Below are 9,514 nucleotides of genomic sequence, written 5' to 3' on the forward strand. Positions count from 1 at the left end.
CCAGTTGGGCTCCCTACTCAGTGGGGAGCCTGCTTCTCCCTCTCCCTCTGCCCCCCCCACCTCTCCTCTCTCTCTCTCAAATAAGATCTCTTTAAAAAAAAAAAAAAAAAGGAATGACAACACGCATAAGAATCAGAAGTGTGAGGGGCAATCCTGGTGGCTCAGCGTTTAGCCACCTTTGGCCCAGGGCGTGATCTTGGAGACCCGGGTCGAGTATCCATGTCAGGCTCCCTGCATGGGGCCTGCTTCTCCCTCTGCCTGTGTCTCTGCCTCTGTCTCTCATGAATTTTAAAAAAGAAATCTTAAAAAAAAAAAAAGAATCAGAAGCGTGAGGCAATGGACACAGCTACACAGAGATGTCTACATTAGAATTCTCAGAAATCAATGTAAAAAAGTTGTGCTGACTCTGGTCATGGAAATAAAGTTGATAGTTTAAGTGAACAAGAAATGTAAAACTTAAAAATGAAAATAAGTTGAAAAAGAACCAAGAAGTGATAGTCCTGAGATAGGTAATAACAAAATTTAAGAAACCAATAGGTTTGTTGAACAACACACTACATGCAGCCAAGGAAGAAATTGGTGAATTGGGTAGATGTTAAAGCAGGGGCACCTGGCTGGCTGAGTTAGTAGAGCCTGTGACTTGATCTCAGGGTTGTGAGTTCAAGCCCCACATTGGGCATAGAGCTTATGTAAAATGAGTAAATAAAATATATAACAGAGGTTAAGTGTACCAAGGAAAGTATCTTGCAGATTTTAAGTTGGACTAAAAACTGTATTTTGATAAACCAAGGGTAACCAATTAAAGAATAGGAAAGATACACATTTCAAACAAATAGAAATAGAATGATGAATTATCAATCCAGAAGGGAACATAGAGTAAGGTGGATGGATAGAGAGCACATAAATGATCATTTACAAATAAAGTCATCTCTGTCCCCTCAGTTCAAGGAAGGGGACTGGGAACTGGGCTGCCACTTCGAGAGCATGGCTGTCACCGTGCCAGGGAGAGGGTTGGATGAGGGTGGGTAAGAATGCCCAAAACTTTCCCACAGCTTTGAAGGTGGCTTTCTCTTAATTGGATGCTTTGCTCCATTGCTGTAAAACTCCATTCTCTAGGGCTCTGACATGGTTTGTTCTGATGTTTCTTCTTGGTGTTTGGTTTTTGGTGTTTCTGTTGAAGAACGAGAGCTTGAAGGTTCCCAGTCTGCCATTTTGCTGATGCCAAAGTGTATTTAAGTGTATTTCTTTTTTTTAAGATTTTATTTATTTATTCATGAGAGACACAGAGAGAAGGGCAGAGGGAGAAGCAGGCTCCATGCAGGGAGCCCCACGTGGGACTCGATCCCGGGTCTCCAGGATCAGGCCCTGGGCTGAACTCAGGCGCTAAACCATTGAGCCACCCAGGGATCCCCTTAAGTGTATTTCTTAACACACTTAGGTAGCATTTAGATGGATCTTTAATCTGATCTGACAATATCTGTGTTTAATTGGGGTGATCATTCAGTTAATGTGATTATTGACATTTAAGCAAGTTGAGTCTTTCATCTGGCTGTTGGTTTTCTATTTATCCAATTCCCTCTTTTCCTTTTCCCTCTTTTTCTGCTTTATTTTGGATTAGGTATGTTTTTTTAATGATTCCACTTTAGCTCTTTTGTTGGCTTATTAACTGTAATTCTTGATTTTATTTACTGATTGCTTTGAGGTTTATAGTATACATCTTTAACTTCAAGTGATAGATACCACTTTGCATATAGTATAAGAACTTCCCTGGGGTACCTGGGTGGTTAAGTGGTTGAGCATCTGCCTTTGGCTCCAGATCCCAGAGTCCTGGGATCGAGTCCCACATCAGGCTCCCTACAGGGAGCCTGCTTCTCCCTCTGCCTATGTCTCTGCCTTTCTCTGTGTCTCTCATGAATAAATAAAATCTTAAAAAACAAAACAAAAAAAAAAGAACTTCCCCATAGTGTGCTTCCATTTCCTCCTGCTTGGACTTTTACTTTTACATGTATAAACCCCAAGATACATTGGGTATTTTTTCTTTAAACAGTTAATCGCTTTAAAGAGATTTAAATATGGCAGCCCGGTGGCTCAGCGGTTTAGCGGTGCCTTCAGCCCAGGACCTGGTCCTGGAGACCCAGGATCGAGTCCCACATCGGGCTCCCTACATGGAGCCTGTTTCTCCCTCTGCCTGTGTCTCTGCCTCTCCCTCTCTCTCTCTTTCTGTGTGTCTCATGAATAAATAAAATCTCTATTTTTAATTTTTTTTTGAATAAATAAAATCTTTAAAAAAATAAAGAGATTTAAATAATAAGAAAAGGAATTGTGTATATTTATCATGCCATACCATGGTTACCATTTCCAGCGCTTTTTATTCCTTTGTGTAGCTCCTGATTTCCATCTGGTATCCCTTGCCCTCTGCCTGAAGGGCATCCTTTATTTTTATTTTTTTAAGGGCATCCTTTAATATCTCTTAGAGTGTAGGCCGGCTAGTGATGAATTCTCTGTTTTTGAATGTCTGAAAATGTCTTTGTTTCACCTTATTTTTTTAAGATTTTATTTATTTATTCATGAGAGACACAGAGAGAGAGAGGGAGATAGGCAGAGGGAGAAGCAGGCTCCCTGTGGGGAGACCGATGTGGGACTTTATTCCGGACCCTGGGATCATGCCCTGAGCTGAAGGCAGATGCTCAACTGCTGAGCCACCCAGGTGTCCCTCACCTTATTTTTTGAAAGATATTTTCATGGGTATAGAATTCTAGGTACACAGTTTCTAGTTCCTTCAGTACTTTAAAGATGTTACTCCAGTGATGTTTGGGTGGCTCAGTCAGTTATGTGTCTGCCTTTGGCTCAGGTCATAGTCTTGGGGTCCTGGGATTGAGCCCTGTATTGGGCATCCTGCTTGGTGGGGAATCAGCTTCTCCCTCACCTTCTGCCTCCTCCCCCTCTGCTCATGGTCTCTCTCTCTCTCTCTCAAATAAATACAAATCTTTAAAAAAAATTTTTTTTAATTAAGATGTTATTCCACTGTCTTCTTGCTTACCTTGTTTCCAGTGGGAAATCTGTCATTTGTGCTTGTGTACCTAGTATGTCCTTCTTGGCACTTGGCTGCTCTGAATACTTTTCTTTTTAGCACTGGTATTGAGCAATTGGATTATGATATGCCTTGGTGTAGTTTCTTCAAATTTATTGTGTCTGGGTTTCTTTGAGATTCTTGGGTCTCTGGATTTCTAGTATTAATCAGATTTGGAAACATTTTGGCCAGTATTTCTTCAAATGTTTTTTTCTGAGGTTCCCCTCTCTCTTCTCTTTCATGGACTTCAGTTACTCATGTATTAGGCTGCTTGAAGTTGTCTCATAGCTCACTGATGCACTTTTAATTTTTTAAAATTCTTTTTACTCAATGTGTTTCATTTTCTTTTCCTTTATATAGAATATCTTTATCTATCTATCTATCTATCTATCTATCTATCTATGTAATCTCTTACCGATTTTGGGACTTGAACTCATGACCCCGGGATCAAGAGTTGCATGCTCCATCCACTGAGGCAGTCAGGAGCCCAATATGTTTCATTTTCAGTAGGTTTTTTTGGGGGGGGGTCCTTTTTATATTCTCAGTGTCTCTATTTTACTTTTTGAACAGATGGCATATAGTCCTGCTAATAACCACTAGTGACTTTCTCTGCTAATTTATCAAAGTCAGTTCTAAGTTAGTTTTCATTAATTGCTGATTCTCTGCAAAGGCATTTATGGTCATCTTTGGCTGGATTCTAAATATTGTGGATTTTATCTTACTAGTTGTTGGATATTTTTTTTTTTTTTTGTCTTCCTATAAATCTCCTGGATCTTTGTTCTGTTAGGCACCTAATTTTCTTAGAAACAGTTTGATCCTTTAAGGTATTGCTTTTATGACTTGTTAGGCAGTTCCAAAGAAATGTTGGTTCTAGGGCTAATTATTCCCCGCTACTGAGTTCTCTAGCCCAGGACTTGTAAATTAAGAGGATTTCCAGTCTTGCTAGTGGGATTAGCCTCTGTTCCTCACCCTGAATGAATGCTAGGCATGGTTCCCATAACCCATTCAGATGGCTCTTTCCCCAGGCTCAAGTAGTATCCTCACACACAGGCTCTGATTCATACTCTGAAGACTGTTCAAGGAGGACTCTCTGCAAATCTCCACGGTCTTCTGTACATCAATCTCCTCTGTGACTCTGTCCTATGGACTCTAGCCATGCTGGTCTCCATGGACTCTCTGCTCTGTCTCCTTGAGTTGAAGGGTCTGCTGGGCTCTGCCTGGGTTCCTCTCCCTAAGTTGTGGCCTGGACAATCCCTCCAGGCAGTAAACTGAGGAATTCATAGGGCTCACCTCAATTGTTTCCCATCTCTCTGGGATCACTGTCCTTCATTTCCCTGATGTCCCTTATTTGGAAAACTATTGTTTCATGTGTTGTGTCTCGTTCTCTTGTTTCAGGCAGAAAGAGAAGTCTTGTCCCTGCTGCTCCACTGCTACTGGAAGCAGGATTACTTTTCCTCAACTTTGTTAAATTTAGCTTCCTTTTTCTCACTTCTTGAGATGGAGGCCTAACCCATTAATTTTTCCAACTTTTTGTCTTGATATATTTGTACTCTTAGGTACTAAAAGACAGGAATATGGATTGTAAAAACCTCATATACATTGAATTATTACTTTTTTTCAAAAGATTTTATTTATTCATGAGAGACACAGAGAGAGAGAGAGAGAGACGCAGCAACACAGCAGAGGGAGAAGCAGGCTCCCTGCGGAGACCCCAATGCTGGGACTCAATCCCAAGACCCCAGCATCACGCTCTGAGCCAAAGGCAGACACTTAACCACTGAGCCACCCAGGTGCCCCTGATTTATTACGTTTAACACTGTTGGATTATTTAAATTCTTTGAATAAAAAGTGATACATTTGTGAAATGCTTACAGGTTTTTTGTGCTATCCTTATCTTGAAAAAAAGCTTCTTTACAACTGCACAAAAATGGATATAAACATGAGTATCTATATTTTATTCTATTCTGTAACAGTTGTTTTTAAAAAGATTTTATTAAAAAATAATAATAATAAATAAAAAATGAAAAAGCTATTTATTTATTTGAGAAAAAGAGAGCAAGAGAGAGAACGTGAGCAGGGGGAGGAGCAGAGGGAGAAGCAGACTTCCTACTGAGAAGAGAGGCCAATGCAGGGCTCCATTCGAGGACCTCAGGATCATGACCTGAGCCAAAGGCAGACGCTTAACCCACTGAGCCACCCAGGTGCCCCAAGTATCTATATTTTAAAAACATTTTCTTGGGGTGCCTGGGTGGCTCAGAGGTTGAGCATCTGCCTTTGGTCCGGGGCATGATCCTGGAGTCCTGGGATCGAGTCCCACATAGGGCTCCCTGCATGGAGCCTGCTTCTCCCTCTGCCTGTGTCTCTGCCTCTCTCTTTCTCTCTCTCTCTCTCTCTCTCTCTCTCTCTCTGTGCCTCTCATGAATAAATAAATAAAATCTTAAAAAAAAAGAAGCAGATTGATTGCTTAATTGATTATAGAAGGAAACCTGGAATATTTGTGCAATTGAAAAAACACAATTAAAACTCCATTGTTTATAAATAAATAAAAACATTTTTTTATATCACCTTCTAAAAATTGTACATTCTTCCAGTGCAGTAAGGAGATAGGAGAGAAAGCAATCTGGAAGTTAAAAAGAAGTATGGAAAGAAGAAAGCAAGAAAGAGGAACAGAAAAGTAGGAAAAAATGAATAGCACATGGATAAGGTTTACAATTATAGTTTCCTCAGAACGTGGTGTACCGCTGGTCACGGTCCACATGCATTTGCCAGCCACCCCACCGAGTGAGTTGCTGCCTACATTAACTACTCTATGAAATGGTAAAAGCACCATAGAAGAAAACTTAACTGTGAATATAGGTTTTTGGTGTTAAGAATGAACAATGTCTGAAAACAGGGTTTTAAGGGACCATCCTTCCCCCTACCCCCCATTGCCATAGAAGATCCATGTCCCAATCTCTGAGCAGCTCTAGAAACTTGATTCTTTCCATTCTAGATCCTAACAAAATTTCGGTTTGGGTTTGCTACTAGCAGTTATACTCACCAAGGGGCTTCTCCTCCCCCTACCTCGGTCAATAGGCTCTACTGTGCCCAGTTGGAAGTGGGGGAGGGATCAAGAGGATTTTTTCCTTCCAAAAGGAGACTGCTTTGAAAGCAGCAGATTTTGTATCCATTTGGAAACACTCCTGCCTTTTCCCAAGCTCCTGCCCTTGGCTTTCAGCCAGCCCTTTCTTTTTGTGTGGTTTGAATAGAGCTTGAGTTTCAGTGAAGGTAAAATATGTGTTTCAAAATAAAATGTTTTTGAATCTGCCCTGGAAACAAAAATACTTTAACAATTATTAAAAACTGTACAGCTCTGTCATAAATACAATTAGGTAGATGGGACTTCAGGAATTCCAGATATAGGGGATGCCTGGGTTGCTCAGTGGTTGAGCATCTGCCTTCAACTCAGGTTGTGATCCAGGTGTCCTGGGATGGAGTCCCACATCGGGCTCCCCACAGGGAGCCTGCTTCTTCCTCGGCCTATGTCTCTGCCTCTCTCTGTGTCTCTCATGAATAAATAAATAAAAATCTTTAAAAATAAAAAAAAAATTTAAAAGGAATTCCAAAAAACAAAATAAAAACAAAAGGAATTCCAGATATATTCTCATTGGCCCTCGTGATAACACTATGGGATGTGTTGTTGTTGCCATGTTAACAGATGATGGAGCGGCTGCTGAGGCTAGGCAAGTCTGCCCTTGCCCACGGTCATGTAGCAAGCAAGTGGTATTTTTTAGCCAAGTCTTCTGCCCAAAGCCCTACTTTTCCTACTACTCTATTCCTTGTAGCATGTGCTAAAAAGCAATCTTATTTGTTTAAAGAAAAAGAAAGCACTTTCCATCCTTCTACTGCTTTTTGTTTTGTTGTTGTTTTTAAAGATTTTATTTATTTATTCATGAGAGACACACAGAGAGAGGCAGAGACACACAGAGAGAGGCAAAGACATAAGCAGAGGGAGAAGCAGGCTCTCCACTGGAAGCCTGATGCAGGACTCAATCCCAGGACCCCAGGATCAGGCCCTGAGCTAAAGGCAGATGCCCAACCACTGAGTCACCCAGGTGCCCCCTCCTACTGCTTTTGATCTTGTGTAAGCTTTAAAAAAGGAAATGTAGTCCTATAATTTGAAGGAGTGAGCCATGTTGGTTAGGGCTGAATGTTTAGAGATCAGTTCATTATTTTAGATCATTTCATTGCTTAGCTTTACTACTTTGCACCCTGCCAGGTGAGATTAATGCCATTCTAGTTTCTGAAAGGCTCTTTGTCATAAGATGGTCAAGGGAGGGATGTCTCTGGGATTGCTACTCTCTTGGTGGTTCTGGCATGAGGTTTGAAAATAAGCAGATTAGCAAAACCTGCCTTCTCTAGAAATATTTCCCCCAAAATTTCAGCTATTTGTGTAGCTTTTTGTTTTAACCCAGAATCAAAAGAGGAGGTGGTTATTTTGTTGCCCACACAGAGAGAATATCAACCACTGACCACTACAATGTAAGGCCTCCATGTCTTCATCCCTATCTTTGGCTTTTGTGAATTCCCATGATGGAACAGCACAGGGCTGCTTCTCTGTTTTAACAGGACACAGAAATACTGGAAGCTTCAGATTGTGCTGTTGTATTCGGCTGAAGTAACTTCTTTTAAAAAAATTATATATTATATATTTAAGTAATTTCTACACCCAACGTGGGGTTTGAGCTCATGACCCTGAGATCCAGAGTCAACGTGTGCTTCAGACTGAGCCAGCCAGCCACCCCCTTAGCTGCAATAATCTTATTTACAAGACAAGTTAAAAGAAAATAAAGATTATTTTGTGTTTATAAGAGTTTATCATATAATCATAGCCAGAAACTCACATCTTTTCTGATATTAAAACTCAGCAGAAAAAAATAAATAAATAAAAAATAAAACTCAGCAGAAGGGCACCTGGGTGGCTCAGTCAGTTAAGTGTTTGCCTTCAGCTCAGGTCATGATCCCAGGATCCTAGGATCGAGTCCCACATGGGGCTCCCTGCTCAGGAGGGAGCCTGAGGAGCCTGCTTCTCCCTCTCACTCTGGCCCTCCCCCCTGCTTGTGCGTGTGTGCTCTCTCTCTCTCTCTCTCTCTATCTCTATCTCTATCTCTGTCAAATAAATACATAAAATCTTTAAAAAAATAAAAATAAAACTCAGCAGAAGGGGAGCCTGGCTGGCTCAGTCTGTAGAGCACATCACTCCTGATCTTGGAGTCATGAGTTTGAGCCCCATGTTGGATGTAGAGATTACTTTAAAAAGAAAAAACTCAGGACAGCCCCGGTGGCTCAGTGGTTTAGCGCCGCCTACAGCCCAGGGTTGTGATCCTGGAGTCCTGGGATCCGTCCCGTGTCAGACTCCCTGCAGGGGAGTCCCCTCTGCTGAGGGAGCCTGCTTCTCCCTCTGCCTGTGCCTTTGTCTCTCTCTCTGTGTCTCTCATGAATAAATAAATAAAATCTTAAAAAAAATAAAATAAAACTCAGCAGAAAACCGACAGTAGTTGTTTTGTTGGCAATAGGTCAGGAACCACCCCACAGAGTTAGACACATCTGGTAGGTGACTTTTATTGGGCTTACTGAATTAACTTGATGACAAGGAAATGTAGTAGGTGTATGTACTACTTGCTGACTACATCTGAAGCCCCAAATCTGAGCAAAAAAGGTGAGTCTGCAGGGCAAGTGAATGCTGAACCCACAGCAGGTGTGGGTTCTCCTGAAATCTTTATATTTTTAGAGGTTTTTTTTTTGTTGTTGTTTTTCCAGTTTTATTGAGATATAATTGACATATAACATTGTGTTAGTTTTCAGTTTCTGAGATGATAATATGGTTTATATATACTGTGAAATGATCACCACAATACATTCAGTGAACACCTGTCACCTCACACAGCAAGATCTTTTTGGAGGAAGAACAGACATCTTTAATTTTTATTGGAATGCTGTGATGTTTCTTATTTTTCCCATCGTATCCTCCTGCCACCCCTCCTTATCCCCTCACCTACATTTCTTCCAACAGTTTCCTAAAGTAGAATTTGTGGGAAAACTGTGTTTTTTTAATGTTGGAAATTTTTTAAGATTTTATTTATTTTTTCATGAGAGACACAGAGAGAGAGAGGCAGAGACACAGGCAGAGGGAGAAGCAGGCTCCACTCAGGAACCCCAATGTGGGACTCAATCCTGGGACCCCAGAATCATGCCCTGAGCCAAAGGCAGACACAACTGCTGAGCCACCCAGGCATCCCTGTGGAAAAATTTTTAAAGATTTTATTTATTCATTTTTTTAAAGATTTTTTTTTATTTATTCATGAGACACACACACACAGAGACAGAGACATGGGCAGAGGGAGAAGCAGGATCCATGTAAGGAGCCTGCAGATTTTATTTATTCATTTGAGGGCATGGAGAGGG

The sequence above is a fragment of the Vulpes vulpes genome, chromosome X (assembly GCF_048418805.1).
Source record: "Vulpes vulpes isolate BD-2025 chromosome X, VulVul3, whole genome shotgun sequence".
In the NCBI taxonomy this organism is placed as follows: Eukaryota; Metazoa; Chordata; class Mammalia; order Carnivora; family Canidae; genus Vulpes; species Vulpes vulpes.